This window comes from Malaclemys terrapin, chromosome 1, assembly GCF_027887155.1.
Source record: "Malaclemys terrapin pileata isolate rMalTer1 chromosome 1, rMalTer1.hap1, whole genome shotgun sequence".
NCBI classification, from domain to species: Eukaryota; Metazoa; Chordata; order Testudines; family Emydidae; genus Malaclemys; species Malaclemys terrapin.
The window spans coordinates 228,811,114-228,824,790 of record NC_071505.1 but is presented as its reverse complement, the minus strand read 5'-3'; positions in this window follow the sequence as shown (position 1 = coordinate 228,824,790).

Below are 13,677 nucleotides of genomic sequence, written 5' to 3'. Positions count from 1 at the left end.
AACCTATAGCCCAGTGGATAGGGCACTCACCAAGGATGTTGGGGGAGATTGGAATCCCTGCTCCGGAGCAGGATTTGAACCCAAGTCTCCCTCTCCCAGATGAGCACCTTGACTTCCAGGCTATTGGTTATTCTGGGGTGAGTCTCTCGATCTCTCCTGTTGAAGCAGTTCCACTTTGCATAAAATACTTCAATAGTGATAGGAGCAGAGAGAGAGAGTGTGTGTGTGTATGATTCTATAGTCTGGTGGTTAGGTCACTTAGGTGGGAAGGGGAACACCTGGGTTCCAGTTCCTGTGCCAAAGAATGTTTATTTATACAGAGTGGAACAGCTTCAACAGGAGGTCGAGAAAGACCCTTCCAGAATCTCTTATAGCCTGGTGAGTAGGGTACTCAAAAGAGTGGGTGGATGGGTGGGGATTAGGTTAATCTATGTGGGTGGTGGTGGTGGTAGTGTCAGGGGAGATTTGGATTCAAGTGCCTGCTCCTAAGCAGAAATTCGAGCCTGAATCTTCAACATTGCAGATGCGTGGGCTAAAGGTTAAAAGGGGGGCAGTGGTGCTGCTACTATTACCAGTGGTTTTGTGACCGATGCCTACATCCCCTTGTGAGGCTATCTTAAAAAAAAAAAGATTAATTTTGACATCTCAAAAAAAAAAAAAAAAAAAGGTTTTATCTGAAACAATTCACCAAAATAGATACAGATTCCCAAAATGTTTCAGTTGACCCAAATCTGCATATTTTGGTGAAAGAAGTTTTGTCCAAAAAATATATGCTCAGCTCTGGTTAGCTTTTTCGCTTCCCCAGCTATCAAAGTAAATGTTGCAGTTCTTGTCAGATTAACTACTATCCAACTCCTGATTAGCACTAGTGAAAGATAACAATAGTTGATGCTTGGCAAAGACATGAGTAGAAACAAAAGCATTGCCCCATTGTCTGAAGTAATCTGTCTGAAGCTTTGTTGCTTCATCTAGGAGCCATAAAAGGGATGCCAATTGAATACAAGGAAAGAGGCTTCTACTTTCTGATTTCCTTATGTCTTCATCTTATTCTAGATCTGAGCAAACTACATACAACTTCTCAGGTTCAGGATGGTACCCCTTCCCTCCCATTATTCTGTCACTTCAAGCTCAGGACGGTTTCATGGCTCTCGACTTCCAGGATGCGTACTTCCATATAACCATCCATCTAGCCGCAGGAAGTATCTGAGATTCACAGTACCTGAGGTAGTCATGACGAGTACAGGATGCAAGCCATTCAGATTCTCCACATCAGCAAGCGTTTTCACAAAAGGCCTAGCATTGGTAGCACTGTTTACCCATACGTAGATGATTGGTTGATCTGAGGCAGGTCCCAGCAGGAGACAGACAGCCCTAGAGTATGTCCTCTCCTTGTTCACCAGCTAGGTCTCCTTGTGTGCTGTGAAAAATTCTCACCCCATCACAAATAAGAGTTCAGAGGGACCATGATCAACTCTGTCAGTGAAAGCCTACCTTCCAGAGGACAAGTTCCAGTCTCTCCAGCCACTAAAAAATGACCTAAAGTCAAGTCTGACTATGATGTTGAATACTTGCCTCCGTCTACTAGGCAACAGGTCAATGTGTATATCCGTGACACCGCTTGCCAAACTACTCCTGTGGTCCCTGTAAGTGTTGCAGCTTCCCCATTATACCCTCTTACAAGCGTATGAGGAGACGGGGTAAATGTGTGGTCCTGAGGAGACTGCTTTTCAAAAGATGCCAATCTCATGCGCATAAGGCACATGCACATCTACATTGGAATCCACATTGACTATAACATCTTGAATAAACACATTTACTAGAGGATAAGTAACTCTTCTTTGCTCAGAATCAGTTGTGTATCACAACATGTTTGTTGGTGACGTAGTGTCTTTAGCTTTCAAATCAGATGTCATTGGATCCCAATGGAAACTAAAACAGGTTCTGGAAATCATGTACCTGAATTTTAAAAACTTGACTAATTTTTTGCATCCACTAAAAGTGTTTTGGTGGCAATAGATAAGTTGTTCTATGTGAAATCTTACAGATTTTTTTAAAAATAAATCACTGACAATCTCATCACTTTAACAGGCAAGACTGACTTCCAAGAGCAGTCTGATTAAAATCTGGTACTATTTCTATGATTTTCTACTGAATTAAAGTAGCCTTGGCGAGTGACTTCATGGTCATATAATCAGAAAGATATTTGTTTAATCTATTATCCTTTGCCATCTGTAGTGGCTTTAAAACAGATACTCCTGTTCACTGAGGTTTAATCTCTCTGATCAACAGGCTCTTAGCCTAATTAACATGTACTGCTTACACTCCAAAGCACTGTTGTAGTTTTTTTCCATTTAAAATGTGAAATGAACATTGCTGGGGGAGGTACTGGTATGTCAAGAATGCCAAGAGTAATGGATCTTTTTAGCTTTCACTACAGGTATGTCTGTAAATTAACAAGTAGTTGCAAATCAGTTTTGAAACAATTTAAATTTAAAATATAAATAACTTACTACTTTGGGACAGGGAGTTTCAATGTCAAAGAGATGCATTACTGCAATAAAGCAAACTGTAAACTGTTGTCTGATTTAGGATGTTAATCATATTAATTTGGATAGTATGGGGGGCTTGCCAATTTGTTTGATTGGAAGATGAGCTTTTTGTTCCGAATTAGGCTTCACAGAATTTACCTTTTCCTTCACAGAAAGGACCCTACGGGGTATGACAGGAAGCTTATACTGAGACAGATATAGCGTTAAAGACTTTTTATTAAGATAAATGAAGTAGTAATTAAATGGTAAAATAATTAGCATTACAAAGTTACAATTGTATTGCTGCTATTTAAAAGATACATATGATATTATAGAATTATATGATACAAAGCTTTGGTTAATATACTCACACCCTTCCTTGATAACCCGCTGGTGAGAGAGACAGGACTGGCCTCGCCTTTGGTGATTTAGGTTGCTTAATTTTTGAGTGAGAGGTGCAAAGCTTAGAAGAAGCTAGAGCTAAGAGCTACCAAAGGTAACTTAGAGTTTACTTAACTAACTTAACCTTAAAATTAAAACCTAATAAAACTAAGAAAAGCTTAGGGAAACCAAGCTTAGCCTAGTTCCCTTGGAACTTAGAAAGTTTAAGAAAAACAAGTACAGCCTCCTAATTTACTCTAGCAAGATGGGTTACCTCTTTTATAGGGCACAGGTGCCTGAAATCTTTTTTTCTATAACCAAACTTTATTTTTCACCCACAAAAATGTTAGGTTACACTTACTTCATAGGCTAGTATGTTTGTATGTATTGATTACATGTACATACATATTAATGACATTAGATTATACACAGGTGTTATTTTTGTTCTCCCGGTTATTTTGGTTCTTTTTTTGTGGTGTACCTGTTAAGTCTGAGGGTACAGACTTGGAAACCCCCTATGCCATTCTACCATTATCTATCTATCTAGGTGAAAGGTCTTAGCAAAGTCAGCACCCACACTTATGTCTATCTGGGTGAAAGGTTCCAGACATAGATTTGCTAATATAGCCTTAGCTTAATATACAGGACATGGCCTGTAGGTCACTGCTCCTTGTTGGTATGAGATGTTAACACTGCGTTTTCAAGAGTGGTATCCATATCCCAGAGTTTCGTGCATCACAGGAGATGTTCTAGGAATAGCTTTGATTCATATGGTTGGAATTGGTCTCTGCCTTCACACATCAGTGATGGCAGCTCCCACTCACCTCTCCCTTCTGCCCGAAGACATGGACCAGGTCATGAATGATATGGTTCTGTTCCGACACACAAGAAAGGTTCATGACGCCAGGGTGCTCAGGAGATTGGGATTGTACTCGCAGAAGGAAAAAGGGACTCTGGGAGGGATAGCTCAGTGGTTTGAGCATTGGCCTGCTCAACCCAGGGTTGTCAGTTCAATCCTTGAGGGGGCCATTTAGGGAATCGGGGGCAAAAATCTGTCTGGGGATTGGCCCTGCTTTGAGCAGGGAGTTGGACTAGATGACCTCCTGAGGTCCCTTCCAACCCTGACATTCTATGATTCTATATTCCCCAAGAAACAACATAGCTCTGCACAGCGTCTCAGGGCAACAATTATTGTAGGGGACCTTGCCTACCCGATTCTAACTTGGCTTATGAAGCTGTACCCTGACAGCAGTGACCCAGACAAAAATTCAACTACAGACTAAGGCCTGGTCTACACTGCGGGCGGGGGGATCGATCTAAGTTACGCAACTTCAGCTATGTGAATAAAGTAGCTGAAGTCGACATACTTAGATCGACTTACCGTGGCGCCTTTACTGCGGTGAGTTGACTGCTGCTGCCCCCCCGTTGACTCCATCTGCCCCCTCACGGTGGTGGAGTACAGGAGTCGATGGGAGAGCACTTGGGTCAATTTATCGCATCTAGACTAGACATGATAAATTGACCCCCGTTGGATCGATCACTGCCTGCTGATCCAGCGGGTAGTGTAGACATACCCTGAGTAGCTTCAGAATGGTTGTTGAGTACATGTTTGGATGGCTTAACGCTCATTGGCAATGCCTGCGCACCCATCTAGCTTCCACTGGGGTCAGTGTGGTTCAGCTTATAGTGGCTTACTGTGCCATCCACAATGTTTGTGAAGAAAAAGCAGAGTACTTCTGTACCAAGTGGGCACTGGACAGAATGGGTTTGCAAAGCTTGTACAGACAGCTGGAGCTCAGCTGTGTGCACCCTGTCCTAGTTCTCAGTGGGCAAGAGAAATCTGGGATGCCATATGCTCATGCATCCTGGAACAGGAGGTAACTTCTGATTCCATGCCAAGGGACATATCCCCCTATGCTGCTGCAAGAAAAGCGTGGGCTGACATTGGGTCTTACTTGTGTGCCTGTGTATCTTTGGGTTTTGATCCCCTGTAGCCAAAGTCTACAGCTATGGACCACAGAACAGGGAGCGGTCAGACACCAGGGATTGGGAATGGTATAAAATACTTCCAATGAAAGAGCTGATGTGAGCAAAGGGTTCCTTTTCCCTTCCCAAACCTAAGTGGGCCCATTCCTAACCCACTCATGTACCCTCCTCCCCTAACTTCTGTGTGGCTCCCATTTATAAGGGGATGGGGAAAAGGGGGGAAGGCAAGGCTGTGGGGTCTTTGAACAACTACATTTTCTAAACCTGTCCTATCCCCAAAACCAGTCCCTGGCCAAATCCATCCCCACCTCCTGTATGGCCTTGGGACTACCACATCCAACATGCTCACTGGGAAATACACAGACACAGGGTCACAATGATAGTTCATTAATGATCTGTGTTATTGCTTCCACAGAATGTGTAACAGTGGTTCATGGGTTTTCAATAAAATTGTTCTGTAGATGTATCTTGCTGCTGGAGCATTTTGGGATGGAGTGGCAGGAGGGCGGGGCTTCAGGCATGTAACAACAAAGCAGGAAGGGGTACTGGTGGGGACAGAGAGGATAAATTGTAAAACTTTCCAGCCTTAGATTCTGGTTCCTGCCATGAGTCAGAGTCCTCCTCGGGGGCAGAGAGAGAGAATGCTGCTGAACCAGCTGTGCTAGGTAGTGGTGCAAAATTATATGCTCTTCTTGGCCCTCATCAGCATTCTGTTGTATAATGAGGCCAGCAGGGTTGAGGATGAAGAGGAGTCATGCATCACTTCAGGGTCTGGGACTGCTGGAGAGCAACTGTTGGAGGCCTTCACCCTCCAGCATAGGAGCCTCAGGTTCCCAGCACTGGGATGGAGTTCAGTAAATGCATGCCTCCTCCAGCCTCCAGGAAATCTCCCAGTACCGCTGAATGTTCCTGCTGACCTGGGTGAAGTTGTGGAGGATGGTGTACTCCGAACCCACTGAAGAGTACCTGGATGTGTTTGGTGGATCAGGTAGCGGCTCTTGGAACATGATTCATGTTAACCTGTACTGGCCAGAGGATAGCAGAAAAGTGTTCTGAAGTGGGCAGTGCAGCTTGCTACTACCACTGACGATGGGGCGGGGGGGGGGGGGGGGGGGGGGGCAGGGACATACAATGGGTAAGGGTCAGATAGGAAAGGCTTCAATGCATTGTGGGAATGGGCCTGGAGGACTATTGAAACTCAGGACCTAGTGCATGTTCCTTGCCCCCGTCCACACTGCATGGTAACATGGGTACAGACCCATGCCACAGCAGAGGCGTGTACATACTCACACCCCTCAGGCATGCTAGCTTTCTCACCAGGCGGTCTCCTTCACACGTGTTTCAGGGGTTCAGATGTTGACAGTGGGAGGGGGAGAGGGAGGGGTATGGCACAACAAAGCTCATGTATGCCTGTACATATGCCAGTGTGGACATGGCCTTAGTTTGTACCCTGAACCCACTTTCCAGGACTTATTTGTCTCCCTGTTTCCATCTGTCATCCATTTGTAAATAGCTAGCAATGTCTATATAGAAGATAAGTAGCTGGAGAATGAAGGATCCAGCTAGACAAAGAACTGTATCTTTTCCTGGTATTTGGAATAGTTGAGGTTGCCTGGATGCTAGCATATATATCTCAGTTAATTCACAACAATGTTGGATGTACTGGGTAGAGGTGGGGAAAAGCACCCTTTACACTTAAAGACAAGGGGATCCTGAGTAATTGAGGTATTCCTGGCCACATGCCCAGATAACTGACTCCAGTTCAGGAATGCTGTTTGATCTCTCACTGTACTCCCCTGCCCTCATCCCCTGCCAAAAATCTTGTGACTAACAGTTGCAGACTTTCTCTGGAGGTTTTACCTAATTTGAGGGTAACAGACTAATTTAGTCTCCAAACTGTATGTTGTGTGTGAAGCATACCTACAGCAGCAAGAAGCAAAATTAGTAAAAATACACAGAAAGGCTAATGACAACCATTCTTATTGCCGGGAAAACTCAGTTAAAGTGTGCCTATGTGATATGCTCCTCTTAAGAAAAGTCATCTAAAAAAAGAACAGAGCAGGTAAGATACAGTGTTAGAAGAATCCATGGTACAACAGTATTGTCCCTTTCTTGCGGTGAGGGGTGAGTGAGCAGCAATGCCCCATGCAGTGGGGCTCAAGCGAGCAGTGACATCAGGCAACTCAGGCCTGCCCCACACATGGGAAGGGGGACCCTTTAAGGCCAGCCCTGTGCAAGATGGGGGGTTTCAGGTGAGCAGTTCAGGCCAGCTCCAGGGAAGGTTGGGTAAGCCCCACATGGTGTCCCATTTTCCCTTTGGGAAATATAGTCATTAGAGCCAATACAGGCAAAGGAGCTGAGATTTTACAAAGTCAGGCACTGCCTTTCTCCACTCCCGAAATACAGCTCTTGATACCTCAGGGCAAATACTTCACATCGACCATTAAAAAAAAATTCTCTGATTCCTCTGAAAATTATGATAGAGAAAGTCCTCCAATGAGAATAGGAACATGCGAACAGGGGACGGACACACTTCTTCAGCTCCTGCAGAATCCAGAAATATGAGGGTGCTTGAATGTAGTGTGTCTAGTAAAACTAGGCAGAGTTATCAGTGGCACAGGGTAGCATAATTCTACTGGAGCAGAGTGATGAGAGAGGAGTTTCTCTGCTCCAGCTCCAACCATCTAGGGCATCTGGTGCTGGGAGGGGTAATCAGAACAGAAGGGCTAGTCATGTGCGGTGGAGCCAGCTGACTGAGTTTCCGCTTGCTCTTCATGAAGTGAAGCCTGCTATACTTCCATCTGTCTCTTCTCCCTTCCAACCTCACCATCAGTCTCTTCAACACTCTTTGGGGGACTGGGAATGGTTCTTCCCCCAACCCCTTCCAACCAGATAGCTGAGGGAGGAACAGTGCCCCTTTCTTCTCCTCCTCCTCCCACCTGTCAAAAAAATGACCACCCTAGGAGGTGCTACCACAAGTCTTGTTGTAGATAGAGACCATCTTTATTTCAATCTATAACTTCATTTATGCCTGCTTGCCTTAACTCTCAACAGGTGACATGGAAAGCAGTTCTCAGCAAGAAGAGGTGCTTCTCCCGAGAGAGTGAGTACAGGCGTTCAAGGTCCACCATTCTGAGTCTTTTCCCCTCTATATACAATTTCCCCACTCACACAGAGTGAAGGACCCCAAAACAGAAGACTCCAGTGGTTCTACAACATCATGATGAAGCTGTAGCTAGAGTTTTTGCTGAAGATTAGTTTGTACAGCAGACAGGGAGAGAGAAGGTCAGGTAATGGCAAGATCTGCATAGGGTAGCCAGTAGGCATGTGTTCACCTATTACATTTGTGATGAGGGTTGGAGCAAGCCATTCCCTACAGCCACGCCTGCACCAGTCACTATCCCCTTTATTTCCCCTTTTTGACTCTCTCCTTTGTTTCAGTTTCAGCCGCACTGCTTCATGCTCTGAATCTGTCAGGCCTCACAAAGCAATTTTTTTTTTCTGGGGCTTCATTTTGGTAGCAAGGTCTGAGTTCAAGTGGGTTATTGACAGACAGTGTCTCTGCAAAACTGAATGGAGCAACAATGGCTTCTGGTCCCCAGCTCTCTTCTTAAAAGGCTTATTTCTTAAAGACCTCCTAGAGCTGTGAGGAAGATTGAAACTGTGGATTTTTTGTTTGGAGATGGAGGTGGTGGGAATCTCTGGAACTCCATATACTCCAAGTGTCTGCTAATAGTTAATCTAACATAAGCAGGGAAACTCATTTTGGTCACCATTTCTGGTGTGTTGTGCAAAAAGTTTGCTAAATGCAGATGGGAACTGGATTTATTTTGCAGTGTCTAGAAGCTAAAGACAATACACAAGGAAAAAAAGCTTGTTGCATATCAATATTGCATATTCCTTCAAACAGACATATACTGCAATGTTCAATAAGCACTCAGGAGTCAGGCAAAAAAAGCACAGCACTGTGTTATCTTCATAAGCCCTCAGCTCACTCTGCGTCTGCTCAGGCTTCTAAAGACATCTATTTTATATTGAGTGTGCTCTGTACCTTCATACCAACAGTTGCATAGTTACTGCCATACTAGCATTACATCATCTCACTAGCCTAGTCACTTCCATACTAGTAACATATCTATCCTTATCAAGTGTATATATTACATGGTAAATTGGTATCAGTCCTCATTTTTCATGGGCGGCTTTGTTGTTTTTTCATATGTAATCACATTTTATTCTCAAATCTGATTCAGTCATATCTTTTTTTTAAAATCTCTCCTATTCTGTATGACATTTTTGTGGCTGTAATTATTTTGTGTTGTAATCTTTGTCTACAGCAAGTGATTTGTGGAAAGAGAGGTTCATTAATCAAAAGCGCATGGACAACTCCTTGCAGATTTAACAAAGTAACAGCTTTACATAGCACATGTTCTTTGGCATTGTGCTAATATGTCTGATGGTGCTTCCAGAGAACGAAAGCATCCTTAATTTTATTTTTTAGAGTTCCTTCATATCTTAACAGGAGCTTAGAGTTTAAAACACTATCAGGCTAGTGCAGTTATCTGCAAACCTCATCATCACTCCTCGGTCTCCTTGCTTCTAGTAATCTTCTAAGATGATTATCTCTGGTGTCCTTCAAAATAATCTTGGTAGCCATGGTACAAAAGCTCTCCAAGTGGGTTTAATCAACTGTATGGCCTTTTTATTACCCAGGTCTTTTCTGTCCTTTGCTGGGACTGAAATAAAATGTCAGTCAGTCTTGTGGCAACACAGCAGTTTAGTTAGTTATTATGCCCTTAAATGTCTGGCTATGCAGCCAAAGCTACAGCAAGAATAAAACATCAAAAAACATTTTCACAGTGGTGAACCTTTAACCAAAGTGTAATTCATACTAAGGTGTCATTCACCTCTAGAGACTGCTCTACCCGGATGGAGGCAAGCAGCCTGCAAGCTGGAGGATAATAGCTGCCAGCTAATGGAATTATTGTTTTTAGTTCAAGTGGCAGAAGTCTGTGCCGCAATGCTGGAAGTAGAGCAGGTTGGGAAATTTTAGCCCAAATGGTTTTTTTATCAGAAAATGCAAATTCATCAAAACCAAAACCTTCTGTGGAACAACTCAGTTTAAATGTTCAGTTTCTCAGGTCCAGTGTTGCCGGCACAGGGGCCCGAGGACAGCAATAGTGGTATAAATCTAGCTTGTTAGTAACTTCTCCCTAAACTGTTATTTGGTTCTGTTTACCCTTAGTTTATTACCCCTTCCCCAGCTAGAAACATGCAAACCTCATCATTATCGTTTGGTACCTGGTTTGAGCAAGGTCGTAATTGCTAAATGGCTGTTTACACATTCCAATTCCTGTCCTTGGCTTTTGAGGTCGATTATTGTTAAACATGGAAGGACAGAAGTGAGGTTTTTACTCACGAAAGCTTATGCCCAAATAAATCTGTTAGTCTTTAAGGTGCCACCAGACTCCTTGTTGTTTTTATGGAAGGACAGAGTTTAAACATGGAAGAACTTTGGCTTAGGCAGGCCTAGTAATCTCAACACCAGGATGGAATTTTGAGAGCATGATTGTAGTAGGTTCGCGCCGGGGCTCTACCCTCCGGGACGGAGGGGCACCACACCAACTCACTACAGCACAGACAGTCAAAGCTCAGGCCACTTTACGCAGGGGCTGAGCGACCCACAGTTCTGGGAGCTCAGGCCCTCAGGCAGTGCTGAGCAAACACTCAGCTAAGGGGCTCAGGCCCTCTGGTGCAGGGGCTGAGCAACAATAGACTTGGGCGAGGCCCAGGTTCCTAACTGAGCGTTGGGTGAGGGAGAAGCCTGCCACCCGTGAGCGGGGGTGGCGGGGGGGGACGGACGCAGGCCCACCCACTCCACTGCGTTCCAGCCCGGGGCCATAGCAGCGGTTACTGCCGCTGCTGGTCAGTGGGGTGTCCTGACCGAAACACACTGACATCGGCTCACATGTCTCTGCAGCCTGACCGGGGTCGGCTACCCCCGGGCTACTTCCATGTTCCCCCTCGGGGCCTACCTCGTTGGTGACGCCGGGTTCGGGCCAGTCCAGCAGCATCGGTTCTTCTGGTGCAGGGCTTGGGGGCAGGTCCGGCAGCTCTCCACCAGGGTAGCGGGCCCGGGGCAGGCTTGTCCAGTCCTCCTCGGGGTACCTGGTGAGAGATAGGCTCGACCGGCGCGGTGGGGTAGCAGGCGGCTCGCAGCCTGTGGCTGTCTCCCAAGCGGGACGTCTGTTCTCTCTGCCGGCCTGGGCTCCACTGAGCTCTGCAGGCGGGCTTTTATACTTCCGGGTCGGGGCCGTGACCTCAGAGGAGCGGGCGCCGGACCCGATGGCTCCGCCCATGTTGGGGTTAGGGGAAGTTCGGCCCTATGCGGGACGGAGGGGCGCCACACCGACTCACTACAATGATCCACCCTAGAATAGCCACTAGCTCAGTTTTAAGGCACTCATCCAGGAAGTGGGAGATTCCGGTTGAAGTTCCTGCTCAGGAACATGTTCTATTTCTTCACCCTTGTGTCCCGCCCTGATATGCAGTGGCAGGACCTTCTGCCATTTGTGGAGGGTGAGGAACCCCGGTGGGCCAGCCTGTATTCCACCTTGGTTCCATGGCCTGCCAGGGATATCAGCTGGCTGCTCCTTCATGGAGCTGTGAGCATGGGCGTGTACTTGGCGCGGTTCACCCCATCCCTGCAACACTTGTCCTTTTTGTGGCATGAGGGAGACTCTGGCGCACACTTATCTCAAGTGCACCAGATTGCAGCCCCCTTTTCAGCTCCTCCAGAACCTTCGCCTAAGGTTCTGGCTGCACTTTCCCCCTGCACCTCCTGATTTCCACCCACACCCTGTCCATGGCCCCATGAATTCACAAGATCTCCTCATCAACCTCCTCCCGGCACTGGCCAAAGTGGCCATCCATAAAATCAGGAGGAGGATGTTGGACAGAGAGGCACTCTGCGACTGTGGGGCTTATTTCCATCCCTCCCTTCAATCACACATCCAGGCAGAGTTCCTCTGGGCTGCGCATGTGCTGGGTCCTTAGACATTTTTGAGGAGCAGTAGGTGCTGTCCGGAGTTCTCTGCTCGATGTCCCCTTCAGGATCCCTGTTTTTGGCCCTGTAACGCTCACTCCCATTCCTGTTTGATCATTTGTTGTCCCCCAAATTTAGTTGAACCCTGGGCTTAGTGGCTTCTCCCTTTGGGCTAGGGGAGGAGCCTTCAGTTGTGGGTGGGCTTGCGCCCCCCCCCCCACCTTCCCATGCCTTCAATAGGTAATTTAGCGCAGGGACTTGATCTTCCAAGTCGTAATCAGTGGGCTGCTGGCTGTTCTATGGTGGGCATCTGTTTGTCTCTCTCAATTATTTTTTTTTGATGGGGAGGAAATGCAATTTGAGCAACAATGGTGGATCTGATTTGAATAGACAGAGAGTAGGGGGAAGGAGTAAATCCTTTTCCCCACTGAAAAAAAATGACTTCTTTTGAACAACTCTAATACCAATGGAATGAATGACACTTGACAGGTGGTGACAGAATTGAATGACATTTGGGAAGGAAATAACTTATTAAAGAAGCCATTTGGCAAGTTATGTCTTTCCAAATCACACTTGCTGCACATGCCAACGTTTGTTTCTTTAAGTTATAATCACCCAATCTTGCAAAGGCAAGTAGGCTGTGCTCTGCCCTTGATTAAAAATATTGTCCAGGTTTGTCATCTATAATAGTGTGGACTGAATGTGGGCAGTGCACCATAGAAACCTGGCTCATTAAATGGGAGATCCCTCCTAGTTTCTGCCTGTGATGCATAATAGTGTAGTTTCTGTTGGGCTGTAATACTTTGATCTAACTTCAGTGGTTGTGTTTAGTGTGTAAGTGTGCTAAGTGATGCTGGTGGCCTGTGGTATACATGGGTCACAGTAGATGGTTTAATGGTCCCGTCTGGATTTAAACTTTATCACTCTATGATTGAGGGAAAGATTCTACAATATCTTGGACATAAATAACTTGTAGGGAATCTGGCATACACAGTGTGGTACACTGTGCAGAAGATGATATGTGTATCTAACACTGTAAAAAAATGTATGATATACTGTGCTACTGAGAAATAACAGCTAATTACACCTCTACCTTGATATAACGCTGTCCTCGGGAGCCAAAAAATCTTACCGCGTTATAGGTGAAACCGTGTTATATCGAACTTGCTTTGATCCACCGAAGTGCGCAGCCCCCCCCCCCCAGAGCACTGCTTTACCGCGTTATATCCAAATTTGTGTTATATCGGGTCGCGTTATATCGGGCTAGAGGTGTATGTAATTAGAGTTTGCGTTGTACATACACACAATGAGCAGCCTTAAGGTTGTGAGTGCATCTGCAATAGTCATACCATGACTTCTGAATGGTCAAGCATAGCATTCTCTTAAAGAAGGACAGTGCAATGTAAACCCCCCTCTCTCAATGCTGACTTCTGGCTTTGACCTTTTCAGGGGGTTCATCTACTCTCCTTAGACTTCAGCCAAAGAGGCAGCACATGCCTGTAAAGACAGACACTGGAGGGCTGGGCTGCTTGGAGTTCTTGATTGGGGCTCTTGATTTCCAGCATCCTACTTGGTCGAGGTGCCTCAGTCTTTAAGGCGGGGTGGAGGTGCGGGGGTGGGACAGGGGATTCCAGCCCTTCCCACTCCACTGGGTCCCAGCCCAGGGCCCTGTGTAAGTCAACTCCTGAGTAGGGGACCTCCCTACATCCACTGCCCAGGGCTACTTCCTACCACTGTCCC